Here is a 15,286-nt window from a genome sequence, read left to right as displayed (position 1 = left end):
ATGCTGATGATACAGATCTCATACACTTCCTAGCTGTGTGACCCTGGGCAAGTCACTTAACCCCCATTGCCTAGTCCTCACGACTCTTCTACCTTGGAAGCTATACACAGTATTGATACTAAGATGGAAGGTAAGGTTTGAAAGGAAAAAAGAAATATTGATGATTTATTTTGTATCCTGTGACATTACTAAAGTTGTTAAATATTTCTATTAGTTTTTAGTTGATTCTCTAAGTATACCATCATATCATCTGCAAGGAGTGATAACTTTGTTTTCTATTTTTCTACTATTTCTTTTTCTGCTCTTATTGCTATAGCTAGTACTGCTGGCACAATATTAATAACAGTGGTCATAATGGGTATCCTTGCTCTTTCTCTGATCTTATTTGGCAAGGGTTTTCATTTATTTTCATTACAGAAAGTATTTGCTAATAGTTTTAGATAGATGCTATCTATCACTTTCAGGAAGGTATCATTTATTCCAATATATTCTAATGTTTTTATAAGGAATGGGTATTGTATTTTGTAAAATGCTTTTCATGTATCTATTGATATAATGATGTGGTTTCTGTTGGTTTCGTTACCCGTGTGGTCAAATACATTGATGGTTTTCCTAATATTGAATTACCCCACATTCCTGCTATGAAATTCACCTGATCATGGTGATATAATGCTGTAATCTTCCTGTTGATATTTTATGTAAAATTTTTGCATGAGTATTTATTAGTGAGATTGGTCTATAGTTTTCTTCCTCTGTTTTAGTTCTTCCTGGTTTAGATATCAGTACCATATTTGTGTCATAAAAAAGAGTTTGGAAGGATTCCTTCTTCTATTTTTCCAAATAGTTTATGTGGTACTGGAGTTAATTATTCTTTAAATGTTTGGTAGATTTAAAAGAATGCCTACCCTTTGACCCAGTCATACCACTGCTGGATTTATAAACCAAAGCGATAATAAGGAAAAAGACTCATAAAAATATTTATAGGTGTCCTCTTCGTGGTGGCAAAAAAAAAAATTGGAAAATGAGAGGGTGTCCCTCAATTGGGGAACAGCTGAACAAATTGTGGTTTCTGATGGTGATGGAATACTAGTGTGCTAAAAAGAATGATGAACTGGAAGAATTCCATATGAACTGGAATGACCTCCATGAATTGATGCAGAGTGAAAGGAGAAGAACCAGGAGAACATTGTACACAGAGATAGATACATTATCGCATAATTGAATGTAATGGACTTCTCTACTAGCAGCAATGCAATGATCCAGGACAATTCTGAGGTACTTATGAGAAAGAAGAATGCTATCCACATCCAGAGAAAGAACTGTGGAAGTAGACACAGAAGAAGAACATATGATTTACTGCATAGTTCAATGGGGATATGATCAGGGTTTTGGTGTTAAAAGATTGAATATGAATAACACGGAAATATGTTTTGAACAATGATACAGGTATTACCCCATGGAACTGCTTGTCAGCTCTGGGAGGGGGAAGGAAGGGGACGAAGATTCATTTATCATATAACATTGGGAAAATACTCTAAAGAAGAAAAAAAAAGGAAAAATGTTTGGTAGAATTCACTTGTGAATCTATCTGGTCCTGGACCTTTTTCTTAGGCAATTCTATGATGGGATTGTTTACGCATTTTATTTCTTCTTTTTTTTTTTTGACTGTGTAGTTTATATTTTTGTAAGTATTCATCTATTTCACTTAGATTTTCAGATTTATTAGTATATATTTGGGCAAAATAACTTCCAATAATTGCTTTAATTTCTTCATCATTGGCTATGATTTACTCTTTTTCACTTTTTGATACTGATAATTTGGTTTTCTTCTTTCTTTTTAATCAAGTTAACCAATGGCTTATCTATTTTATTTTTTTCATAAAACCATCTATCTTTCCTATTTATTAGTTCAATGGTTTTCTTAATTTCAATTTTATTAATCTTTCCTTTGATTTTCAAAAGTTCAATTTGATGTTTAATTGGACATTTTTAAGTTGTTCTTTTTCAATTTTTTTAGTTCCATATTAAATTCATTAATCTGCTCTTTCTCTATTTTATAGATTTAAGCATTTAGAGATATAAATTTTTCCTAAGTACAGCTTTGCCTGCATCTCATAAATTTTAGTATATTGTCATTTTCTTTAATGAAATTACTGATTGCTTCCATGATTTCTTCTTTGGCCTATTCATTCTTTTGGATAAGATTATTTAGTTTCCAATTTTTAGTCTTTTTTTGATGCCCTTTGTTGAATGTAATTTTATTGCATTATGATCTGAAAAGTATACATTTAATATTTCTGATTTTCTACACTTGGTTGAGGTTTTTATGTCCTATTATATTATCCGTTTTTGTAAAGGTAACATGTCATCCAATGTCTTCAAATGTAGTATTTCCTTCAAATTCAATTTCCTTCAAATTAGTATCTCCTGGCTCTCAGTGATTCATCTTTCACTTAAAAAATAGCAACTCATGGGAGCAGTGAGGCAGTTCAGTGGATTGAGAACCAGGCCTAGTGATGAAAGATTCTGGGTTCAAATCTGGCCTCAGATACTTCCTAGTTCTGTGACACTTAGCAAGTCACTTAATTCCCATTGCCTAGCCTTTCTCTGCCCATTGTTCTGCCTTGGAACTAATAGACAGTATCAATTCTAAGACAGAACCAGGTAGGGTTTAAAAAATAGCAATTCATGAATTTCCTCCAAGAAATCAATAATCCTTTGAAAAACCATTAAAATCATCTCCAAATAGTTAAATGATTTCTCATGTTGAATCTTGAAAATACTTTCAGCAAAGTGAACTGAGGGGCTAACTCTTAAGTTCTCAACATGATTCTCAGTCTTATTTTCTGTTCTTGAGACTTTCCTCATAATGTTTTGAATTTAAAAATTTTTTTTCTCTGCCACCTGTAAACAATCAAAATGTCCACAAATGATGAAATCTTCATACATCTTTTATAAGACAATTTTTATTTCTCCTTATGCCTTAATTTATTTTCTGTTATGACCTATTCAAATCCCATTTAAAAACAATTTTGTCATACACATATTTTAACACGTTTTATTAAATTAAAGTAGTTATTCTGCTTTCAGACATCAAAATTTTTATCTCTAAGAAAAGAATTATCTTACATCCTTGATCAGTTGATTTGAAGCTTTTTCTATATCTTTATTCCTTTCAGAGCTAAACTTCTCTTTGTGAAAGGGTAGTAAAGGGAGAGTAAGATAATAATATTTCACATTTGAACTGCATCTAGATATGTTATCCCATATCTAGATATATTATCCTATATATTGAGTCTCATAACAACTTTGTGATGATGATGATTATTAACTCCATTTTAGGGAGGGGGAAGAGGAGGGCCTAGGGACTAAAAATGACTTGACCAAGATCACACAACTAACAATTGTTTCAGACAAGACTCAAACCTAAGACTTTCTATTGCTAAGTCCAGTACCCAATCTGTTATGCTAAAGTGTCTCTTAGGTTATAAAGAACATAAGAAGAGGCTTTTTTATCTTAGTTAGACAGTGACTCCTCCTCCCCTTCCTCTTCCCCTTTCACCATCTCAAGCTCATTATTTGCTCTTGACAGCCTGAATCTTCTCCCTGCCATCCCTTTATTCCTCATCTTATTCACAAATGAAATGATGGCTGCCCATCATAGCAGTCTTAGGGATGAAACACAGGGATTCTCATTAGCCTGCTGTGCCTCAATGCCACCCATCATTTGGTTCATCTAAAAATTGTGTCTAAACAGATAGAAAAAGCAAAATTATACTAGGATTCATGTTCTAGCTGTCCCAAAGCTGAAAGCACAATTGCTTGCAACAGAATACGTAAAGAAATTAGCCTTTGGATCTTATTTTTTTTATCTTATTTAATATAGTGTGGAAGTAGTACATGGAAACTAAGCAAAAGTATGAAAAATGGAAAGGAAAAATAATACTGTTTCAACTTTGATTATACACATATACACATGCATATAAAATAGATGGTATCTCCACATCACCTCATAGTGAAGTAATAAAGTATATAGATCCAGAATTCTTTCCATTAAAATGATAATTGGTTTACAAAGACTTTTTAAAACTAATCTTCATACAAAATGGTAATGTATGTGCAATAAAAATATATAAAAATCATATTATAACATATTGCAATATATTTTATAACCTCATCCCAGCAAACCATGACAAGAACAAGAAAGAGAAGAGACAAAGAAATGTTTCAAGCAAGATACATATGTGCAAAGGGAATAAAATATTGATAGATAAATATGTGAAGCAATAAAAGAGGAAATAAAGAGTTTTTTTTAAAGTATATAGTAATTCCACTAGGATTTGAAAAGCTTGAGAGTATCCAGAAGAGAACAACCAAGATGGTAAGGGGCCTAAACTTCATATCACACATGGATTAGTTGAAGGCACTTGAGGGATTTAGCCTATAAACTTAGGGAAGGTGTGATAACTTTGTCTGCAAGTGTTTGGACTGTGGGGTAAAAGAAGAAACAGATTGGTTCTGCTTGGCATTAGAGGACAAAATTAAGAGTAATGAGTAAAATTGAAGAAGAAACATATTTATAATTGGTGTAGGGAAAATTTTGCAAAGAATTACAGCTATCCAAAATTGAGATAGGCTGATTCAGGAGGTTCACTGACAAGAGATATTTAAGGAAAGATTGAATGGAAGATCACCTGACAAGCATGTTGTAGAAAGGGTCCTCAGTTATGTTTGGGTTGGACTATCTAGCCCTTGACATTTCTTTTCAACTCATATTCTGGATCCTGAATTTCCCATTATAAATTATACCTATCAGAAGATCCTCATAAAGTTATCACCTAGCCCCTGTTTTCTAATTTTCTCTTACTTATATTCAAGGGGGTTCTGATATTTAATAGTTGGCTCTCTGGACTAAAAATGTACATCACTCCATATTTTTTCATTTTATTATTATAGTAATTTTTCCAGATTATTTGTCAATACAATTTTTTTAAATATTTGTTTTCTGATAATTTGCAATCCAAGTTCTCTCTCTTTCTCCAAACCCTCCCAATTCCCAAATGAAAGCAGGTAATATTACATAGGTTGTAATATTTCATTATATAATACATATCTCCATGTTTGTTATATTGCAAAAGAAGACACCTATTGCTTATACTAGAGAAAAATTCATGGAGGAAATAAAGAATGTTATTTCAATTTGCATTCGGACTCTGTTCCTTCTATGGCAGTGGATATCCTTTTATTGTCATGAGTCTCCTGGAGTTGTCCTGGATCCTTCCATTACAAGCATATCCAACTTGTTCACCCATTTCTCAAATGATGGATCTCCCTTCAACCTCCAATTATTTGCTACCACAAGAAGAGCCACTATAAATATTTTTGTACAAGCAGGCTTTTTTCCCTTATCTTTAATCTCTTTGGGATACAGACCTAGTAGTGGTATTATTGGGTCTAATGGTATGCAATATGGCCCTTTGGGCATGGTTCCATATTGTTCTCCATAATGGTTATGTCAGTTTGTACGAGCACTATACTAGTGTCTCAATTTTCCATATCCTCTCCAACATTTATCATTTTCCTTTTTTGGTACATTAGCCAGTCTGATCCATGTGAGATGATACCTTACAGTTAGTAGTTTTAACTTATTCTTCTCTAATCAATAGTCATTCAGAACATTTTTAATGTGATCAAATTTTAAAATTTAAAACAATTTTTAAAATTTTACTTTTTCATCCTAGAATTGCCTGTTCATGTTTTCTGGCCATTTAGCAATTGAGGAATGCTTTTTATTCTTATTAATTTGACTCCAACCAACCTTTGTCAGAGAGACTCGCTCTAAAGACTTTCCCCCAGTTTGATGTTTACTGGTAAATCTTGACTCCATTGCTTTTGTTTGTGAGGAAACTTTCTAATTCAACATAGCCAAAGTTATCTATTTTACATTTCATAATGTTCTCTATATCTTACTTTGACCTAAATTCTTCCCTTATTCGTAGGTCTGACAGTAAACTGTTTTGTGCTTTCCTAATTTGTATATGATATCACTCTTTATTTCTAAGTCATTTTGACTTTGCCTTGATACAGGTGATGGTCTATCATTTTTAAAATTAAACTGCTTTGAGCTGGTTCCAGCACAGTCCTGGAAGTATTGGACAGCATTTCCCTATGAATGTAGAACTCAGCTGTATTTCATAGATGCACGGGAGGTGGGAGAGCTGATAAATCATAAAGTTGGTCAATGTTTCCAAGTACACTTAAAGATTAATATATGTCCATACTATAAAATAAACTGTGCTCACACTTATCTTTCCCAATTTACTAGATACTGAGTTGCTTAATGAATGCTTTTACAAGTATCTAATATGTGAATATACAAGACAATACCTTAAGTTCTCCTCTAAACCCATTTCAAATTTCTTTCACATCATCTGCAATTAAATGCCCAATTAATCTAAATGAATGGACTGTAAATAAGGTAATGCACATGATCATCATCTAATTATCACTGGCCAGCATTGCATAGTAATATGCTCATTAGGCTTCTAATTGTAGACTTCTGAGGTCCATAATGAGTAATCAGAGAATAGACAGAGTGTCTCAGCAACATTTCAAATTCATCATTTAACACAATAATTCAGACCCAGGACAATCTGAACAATGAAGAAAAAAAATTAAAGGAAAGACAGTCCATCCAGCTGTTGAATTTACAGTTAACAGCTTCTTCTAGCCTGAAGGAGACACTAAAGCTCAGAAGCAACTCTGTTCTCAGGTATACAAAGATAAACCATAATAACTAGGCAGCAAAAGGAAGACATCCCTAAAGCTCTATAGTATAAATATGCAAATATTTGGAGTGATGTTGAGGTTAAAAAAACCACAACACAATTTGGTGTTACCCTATTAACTAATAATAAAGATTTATTAGGCACAGAATGAAAATAATAGATGGACAGAACTCTCTTATGAAAAGTCATGGAAACTAAAAAATCAAATTTTCACTTAAATGTGAAATTTCAGCCATCTAAGGGTGGAGGTGTTGAGACAAGAACTTGGTCATGGACCATATTTGTAGAAGTTAGAAGCCTGTTTAGTCATTATTAATAAAATATGGGAATAAAGGGAATGATATAATACTGCAGCTTTATCTACATGGTTTTCTTGACCTTCTTACACGATGTTCATATTATGGGAAAATATCATTGAATATCATCATCTTCTTCCTCTTCCTCTTCCTCTTCCTCTTCCTCTTCCTCTTCCTCTTCCTCTTCTTCTTCTTCTTCTTCTTCATCATCATCATCATCATCTTCTTCCTCTTCTTCCTTCTTCCTTCTGATTCTTCTTCACCACAAAATGTGAATATGACTATCAGATTATAATTTGCATTTTGAATCTTTCTTGAGGACTTTCCTGAGTATCAAGCATAGCTCCCTTAAAAGGCATGGTCTTTTAAATATGACACTAGCTTTATCTGTTTACTTTGATATTATAAAGATCGTAGTTGAAGAAGAAGGGTTAGGATTTTATTGGCTGAGCTCTAACCAGAACATGGCCAGATTCATTGAGACAGAATAGAAAATGAACTTAATAGAAGTTGAGAAGCTATGCATAGTAGTTTGGGTAGTTTGATGTAGCACCACTCTGTGGTCTCTTTGAAAGAGCACTGGTTCTGCAGTGAAGCAACTGATTTCATATCCTACTGGGTACATTGGGCAAGTTGTTTAACCTCATGTGGCCCCAGTTACCTACCTCACCAGTAAAATGAGAGGGTTGGACAAAGTGGCCTCTGAGTTCCTTCAAGTCCCAAATCTATAATCATCTGAGTCTAACTTCCTTAAGGTCCTTATTGATTTTCTGTGCCTAGGACTAGCCAAATGGTGAAAATGAAAAATTACAGAAGGAAAAGCGAGGAAGAACAGAAAGACATCATATGTCATAGGGTGACAAAGTGTTTTGTTATGATTTTTCCATTCCATTTGGTACTGGAATGTCTCAAGTAAAGTCACTTAGCATCTCCATGCACCACTTTTCCATCTATAAAATACAGACACAAATTGTTGTAATATTTTTCAAAGACCAATGCATAAGGTTTACTAAAAGTTATTAAGTCCCAAATAATTTATTAAAGAAGTAGTTTTTGATAATAGAATATTCTTTTCAAATATATATGGTTTTGTCTGAGTAACAGTAATAATAATTAGCAACTTGAAAAGTAATCTCCAAATTCTAACTCGTATTTTTAAAGCTCTGAAAGTTTGGGGAAAAGCAGTGAGGGAAATGAGAGTTACAGGAGCCATTCCTAAGTGGTTCTTTAGTCATTACCTGAGTGTGAAAACAAAAAACATTAAGCCCTAAAATAGGGGTTCTTTACTTTATGTCAATGAAATTTTTAAAAAATTTAATAATAAGTGTATTTCCATAGAACGTTTCCTTTGTAGTCTTATGTATTTTATTTTATATATCTCAAAATCTTATTGTGTGGGTGACCCTGGACAGGACATTTAACCTCAAAATCTTATTGTGAAAAAGACTTCATAGGTTTTGCCATTTTGCCAAAGTAGTCCATTGTGCAAAAACTAGCTTAAGATCCTCTGACCTATGACTTCCTATTTAATAAAAAATTTTTCATCTGGCATTTATCTCACTTTCCCCCAGTATCATCTACTGCTCTTTCTAAGATCAAGCTAAGGGGAGAGGGGTACCTGGGCCTCCTTGAAATGGAACTACAGGGGCAGCTAGGTATCTCATGCAATAGAAAGCCAGGTCTAGAGATAGAACATTCTGGGTTCAAATTTGGTCTCAGAGACTGGAACCTGTGTGATCCTGGGTAAGTCACTTAAACCCCATTGCTTGGTCTTTATTGGTCTCATGACTTAGAACTAATATATTGCATTGATTCTAAGATGGAAGGCAAGGATTTAAAAAAAATAGAGCTACCAAGAGCTTTTTAGCACTTGCAAAAATTATACAAAACAGAAAATCCCAGGAGAAATGTGATATATTTAATTGGGGAATGATAAACAGAAACAAGAGTAGATGAACTTAGTATATGACTGTAGCATTACAGTAAGAGCACTGGCCTTTCCTCAGTTGATTATGTCAAGTTCATTTTGTATATGCCTTCTTCATATGTCATTGTGTGTACGTTGTCTTCCCCACTAGACTGTGTACTTCCTAAGAATAGGGACTCTTTTCTTGCCTTTTTTCTTCTTGGCACTTAGCACAATGCCTGGAATATAGTTGTCACTTAATAAATATTTGATGGCTGATTGACTGAATGAGAAGAGCTGTGTTCAGATCTCATTTCTGATGTTTACTATCTCTGTGCCTTGGGCTACTTAACCTCAATTATCTACCTCATTTATAAAATTAATTTTCTACCTTGTTCTCTTAAGGCTTGACCTGACTTCTTTCTGGGCTCTTGGCCACAGTTTCCCATTATAGCTTTCTCATTAAACAGAGTGTCTCCAAAGTCATTGTTTGGTTTTAAGCAATACCTTAAAGTATACCCTCTATGGGTATGTGCTTCAAAATTGTCTGAAGTGGCTAATTCTCCCAACTCCATCAACATTGGATCTGTGTGGAGGACAGCGCCACAACTTCCTCAGGACCACAGCACTTGCTGAGCAGACAGCACAAGTCATAAGAAAGTAGCATGTGATACTTTCTCATTAAAGTGGAGTCTGCATATTTGGAATTTATAATGCCTGGGACAAGGGTTGGGCTAAAACTTACTTTTGTTTACTTCAGAAACTGTCTGGATAAAGGGTAGTTAGAACTAATTAACTAACAAGTTTAGCATCCGGAGCTTCAGAAAAGGAGTCCAAGACAACTATCATGAATGTGCCCTAAAATCTACTTTAAAAAAGTAAATTCATTGGTGGGAGAAGATCCTGGAGCTTCAAGAATCTTCCATTGGAATGAAAGAGGACCAAGATGAGGAGGAACTTCAGAGAGAGGATTTGGGTTTTATACTTAAACCAATTAATCTTGCTAAGTGTTAAGTTCAATTGTTTCTAGCTGTTAAGGAGTATAAATCTGACTGTGTTCTCTAAATATAGGTGACCTGAATTGAACCAAAAATTCAATTATCCTGACCTAGTTAAAGTTCTGATAACTGAGAAATATTGGGTGGGGGGAAGAGAGGGTGGACAGTTAAAATGTTTAAGAAAAGGACATATTAGTAACAATAATATTGTAGGATGATCAACTGTGAATGACTTAACTATCTCAGAAATACAATGATCTAAGGTAATTCCAAAGGACTCATGATGAAAAATGCTATGTCCACCTCCAGAGAAAGAGCTGATGGAGTCTGAGTACAGATGGAAGCATACTTTTTTCCTTCTTCCTTTTTCTTGGTGTTTTGTGTGTGTGTGTGTGTGTGTGTGTGTGTGTGTGTGTGTGTGTGAGTGTGGTCCTGTGTTTTATTTCACAGCATGACTAATATGGAAATGTGTTTTGCATGCGTGCATATATATAACCTATATCAATGTGCTTATCTTCTCAATGAATGGGTAGAGGAGGAACAGAGAGATTTTAGAACTAAAATTGTTTTTACATGAAATTGGAAAAAAGATTTTTTAAAAAAGAGAAAGAGAAAGTGATATATTTACAAGCGCTCTCAAATACTTTCAAAAACACTATTTACATGCAATTCTTATACAAATTAATTTACAATTCAATATTTCTATTCTAAATCTGTTGCCTAAGGCTATCTGCCAGACAAGAGTTTGAATGAATCAACTTTGTTAACATAATTTGAATTGAGTTTGGATGATGATACTGCAAGAACTCTTCTTTCACAAAGGGAAGCTTACTAGAAATTAAATAAGGTTTACAATATGATCATAATATAAAAATATCATTTATCCCAGCAGACTTTCCTGATTTTCAAGAAGAGAGCTATGGAACTGTGGATGGAGAGAATTCCATTGTTGAAGTGATGGAGAGGAAAAGTATGAAAGAAGTTCAGGTTAAAGCAAGCCATTGCAAAGCATATATATATATATATATATATATATATATATATATATATATATATATATATATATATATATATATATATATATATGCAGAGCAGAGTGACCTTTCTTTAAAGATTGGTCTACTTAAAAATCTGTGAGTTGGGGCAGCTAGATGGCCCAGTGGATAAAGATCCAGGTCTAGAGAGTTCAAACCCAGGTGTAGGTTCAAATGTGACTTCAGATACTTCCTAGCTGTGTGATCTTGGGCAAGTCACTTAACCCCAGTTACCTAGCTCTTACTACATTTCTGCTTTGGAACCAATACTTAGTATTGACTCTAAGATTGAAAGTAAAGGATTTAAAAAGAAAATCTGTGAGTTTCTAAACAGACTATAGCATTGGTCATGCAGGCAATAAGAGATTATGGAACTTTGAGAAAAAGTCTGGATATGGGAAAATATTGATTCTCTATTGACAAGCAGACACAAGTACAAACCAGAAAAATGATTCCATTCTCAAGGGGTAGTATATTTTTGAGTTTCCATCAAGGATAGTAATAGCTACCAATCTGAATTATTTTATTTGATCCATTCTCCACTTGTATGTTTGCTCTGTAGAGCTGGTGACAGAATGTTCATAGCAGGGAAGTCATTTCTCATTCTCCATCAACCAACAACAGAAATGGGTAAGGTACACAGATGAAGTTGATGCTCCCCTTGGCAAGCATCTCCTCTAGGCATCTTTTCCACATCTTCACAAACAACCCAGAGTAGTCATGCTCTAAAGTATAGTGACTGCCAGTCATTCTTTACTCTCTTTTCTATGGCATAGTTCAGAATATGTTGTTCAAGATTTTAATGGGAGGGGCAAATGACACATTTTGAGACCCCCAAAAAGCTGCCCTTCCATCCTTTGTCAAAGACTCAGACACTCTTGTTTCAGTAAAAAGTTCAGAAATTTCCCCCTCTCAGATCAGAAGGTAATGCCTAAGGTTTTGAATGAATCTCCAGAACCACAGTCATTTGCTTGTCCCTGCTCTTTTAGACCCATCTCTTCTGCCTTACCAAAAGTCACAGGTTGGGATCGCCATCATAGGTAGCAAAGACAAGTACAGTAATTAGTCCCCATCTTCAACCAAGCCTTTCCCTGATTTGACGTAAACTGCAATTTTATGTGACAGAGTAGAAACTTGGGGACTTTTAGTTCTTAGAATTGGATCTTATGATGTTTTGAGCCTGACAGGTCCTTCTTGAAACTGCTGCTGATTTTATACATTTTCAACCAGCAATTTTCTGCAATCACCCTCAGACTTCTAGCACAAGAAACCACTAATGACAGCTACCACATAAGTAAATGGCATGTGTAAATGTCCCTCGACAGCTTAAGTATCTCTTCTTGATGGGATGTACTTTGTTGAGAGTAACTATCATTTTTAGAACCAAGATAGTCTCAGATAACCCATCTGTAAAAATGGCACTTCAAGGTCTGGGGATAAAAGAACTGACTAGGTGTTAGGGGACCCAGGCCCTAGTTTTCAACTCTGCTGCTCACTCACTTGGGATAAATCTCTGCCTCAGGCTCTCCTCTGAAAAAGAATATGCTGCCCTTTTCTAGCTCAAGAAAAGTATGACTTCATCATCAGTTTTCCAACTCTAGATATAGCATTTTAAAGTTTTCAAAGGGCTTTACATATATGATCTCATTTAATCATAAAACTCAGGAAGTACTTGTATACCATTATGCTAAATATTTTTATCATCATATAGTTCAAATAATGTATCGAGGCTTCTAATAAAGCAAAATCTGGGTTATGTCTCTTAGAAACAGATTAAAGATCCGAAAGCTGTGGTTTCATAAAAATTAACCTTTATAGCTAATTTAAGGCACTACCGAAATTCCAATAAGGCAGTGCTTCATTGGGCAGCTTTTAAATGTCACCCTTTTGTGTTCTGATGCATCAAAAGGGCTCCACTTAACATGGTTAAATGGGACTTCTGGAAAAACCTTCCCCTCAAAAGAAAGAGCCTTCATTCTCTTGCTTTAGTATTAGCAGCTGTCTTTGTGTTTATTTTAAAGATTTATAATTAATTGGACAGATTCTTGTGTAACTTGCCTAGATTTTCTTCTCCTGAAGGCTTATCACTTTGACATTCTTCATCTGAATAGGGATGCATTTTGAATATTTATATTTAAGTTAGAAGTAAGACAAGTCAGCTAAATTCAGCTTACCTCTGACAGCTAAATTGGGATGAGATGAGCCTTTTCCATCATCCTTGAAAAACAGAAGTTTTCTCCAAGACTGTGAAGAGTGGTTACTTAGCTGCCTAGGTAGCTTCAGTAGCAGAGAAAGTTTGTTACCATCTAGGCCACTCCAGGCAGTGCCAACTGTATCAAACAGTGAAAGCTATTCGGGGAACAAACAAAGAAAGCTGTGGCTGGAAGATGGAGCTGCTTAAGGGCTGAATAGACAGCAGCATAATACAGGGGAAGAGTATTAACTCTGGAGTTAATGCCCTGACACTTAATACCCATGAAAACTGGTACAGGGCAGCTAGGTGACAAAGACAATAGAGTGCCAGACCTGAAGGCAGGAAGATTTGTCTTAAGTTAAAAGCTGGCCTCAGAAACTTCCTAACAATGTGACCTTAGATAAGTCACTTAACCCCCTTTACTTGAGTTTCCTCATCTGTAAAATGAGCTGGAGATGGAAATGACAAACCACTCCAGTATCTCTGCCAAGAAAGCTCCAAATGAGGTCTTGTAAAGTCAGACACAACTGAAACGACTGAACAAAAATCCTTGAATAAATAAATTACTTAATATTGCTGAGCTGTAAAATCAGAGGATTGAATGAAATCGATTCTCAGGTCCCTTCCAACTCTAGATCGGTGAGCCTGTGTGATCCTGTGATCCTGTGATTTGAAGCTATCTGTTATGGTCCCTATAATACTATTCAGCCTGAAAAAGAGCATTCAAGGTGGGAAAACCTGGGGAAAGAGCTTGTCAGGGATCTGGGCTAATAGTGATCCTGTGGTTTCAGATTCAGAGAAGCTCCTAACTCGACTCACCTCTGACTTCATTTGGGAACTATTCAGGCTACAAATCGAACACTGAAAAAGGACTGCTAGCTCCCCAGGCTTCCTTTGCTCTCTCTCAGTCCTAAATGTAAATGACCACTTCAGGATTGATCCAATGAGACACATGCATCTGCCCATTTAGCAAATGGTCGAAAATTTCTTCACATACATTCCTCATGGGAATAGAGATGCAGCTAGGAGTGCTAACGATCACAATGGGAATTGAACTTTTTAGACAACTAAACAAAAACTTCCTGACATAGAGGGAGTCCTGTTAGATCTGATGTTACAGCATCTGTGGGTGGAATTGTATGCTTTAAAAAAAAACAAACCTTTACTGTCCTCTTACAGTCAATACTGTATATTGGTTCCAAGGCAGAAGAGCAGTAAGGGCTAGGCAATAGGGGTCAAGTGACTTGCCCAGGGTCACACAGCTGGGAAGTGTCTGAGGTCAGATTTGAACCTAGGACCTTTGGTTTCTAGATATGACTCAATCCACTGAGCCTCCTCGCTGCCCCCAATTCTATGTATTCTACCTGTGTGACCTTGAGCAAGTCAGTTTTCTCTGGGCTTTTAAAAATGAATAGGTTGGATTATATATATGATTTCTAAGTGCCCTTTCAGCCGGCAATCTACACTCCCTTTTCCAGAAGCCTTTTTTAGCATCTTGCTTTAGTTATTAACTATCCAGGCTTTGTTAGCTTTGAAAAGTAAAACTTGTCATTGGGTCTTGGGAAGTCATTGGTATATGAAATATACCTGCAGAGGAGCCAGAAATCACCTGAATTTGTGATCTTGAACAGTCTGCAGTTATATTGCTCTCAACTGATATAACATCTATTTGATGTGTTACCATTAAAATATTTATGATTAATTTAACAAGTCATCATGTTAAAGAATTCCTTAATTAGGTCATTAAAATGAGCAGTGTGAGGCATTTTTATATATCAGAGGGTAACTGAGCAACTGCCCTAGGAACAGGATGAGCTGGATGGAGACAAAAGAGTTAATCATCTCAGTGTTCAGAAGTCTTGAAGTTCATTAAAAAACATATTGGGAAATTCTTAGGAGAACATATAACAATATCTACAGTGGTCACTCACCTAGTATTTAGATATTGACCATAGTGCAGGGTAAATAAAGATTAATGCAGTTAATGACTAGGATTATTAATGGTTCCGATGGTTCCAATGGGATGAAACCTTAGACAAGACAATTCACTTGTCTTTTGTCAGAATGAGA

The 15,286-nt window shown here is 35.1% G+C and overlaps 1 long non-coding RNA gene across 1 annotated transcript in view; it reads right to left on the bottom strand.

Annotated features, from left to right (window-relative positions):
* Positions 1-13,854, bottom strand: part of LOC103102393 (uncharacterized) — a 56,422-nt gene extending 42,568 nt beyond the window's left edge. The window contains exons 1-2 of the long non-coding RNA XR_008911226.1: positions 13,197-13,854; positions 9,498-9,622 (exon numbers count right to left, since the gene is read on the bottom strand). This is a non-coding gene — a long non-coding RNA (uncharacterized LOC103102393). The remainder of the gene's footprint in view (positions 1-9,497; positions 9,623-13,196) is intronic.
* Positions 13,855-15,286: the final 1,432 nt, after the last annotated feature.

The sequence above is a fragment of the Monodelphis domestica genome, chromosome 4 (assembly GCF_027887165.1).
Source record: "Monodelphis domestica isolate mMonDom1 chromosome 4, mMonDom1.pri, whole genome shotgun sequence".
Lineage (NCBI taxonomy): Eukaryota > Metazoa > Chordata > Mammalia > Didelphimorphia > Didelphidae > Monodelphis > Monodelphis domestica.
Note: the sequence above shows the minus strand (reverse complement) of the source record. Positions and strands in the feature narration are given on the sequence as shown.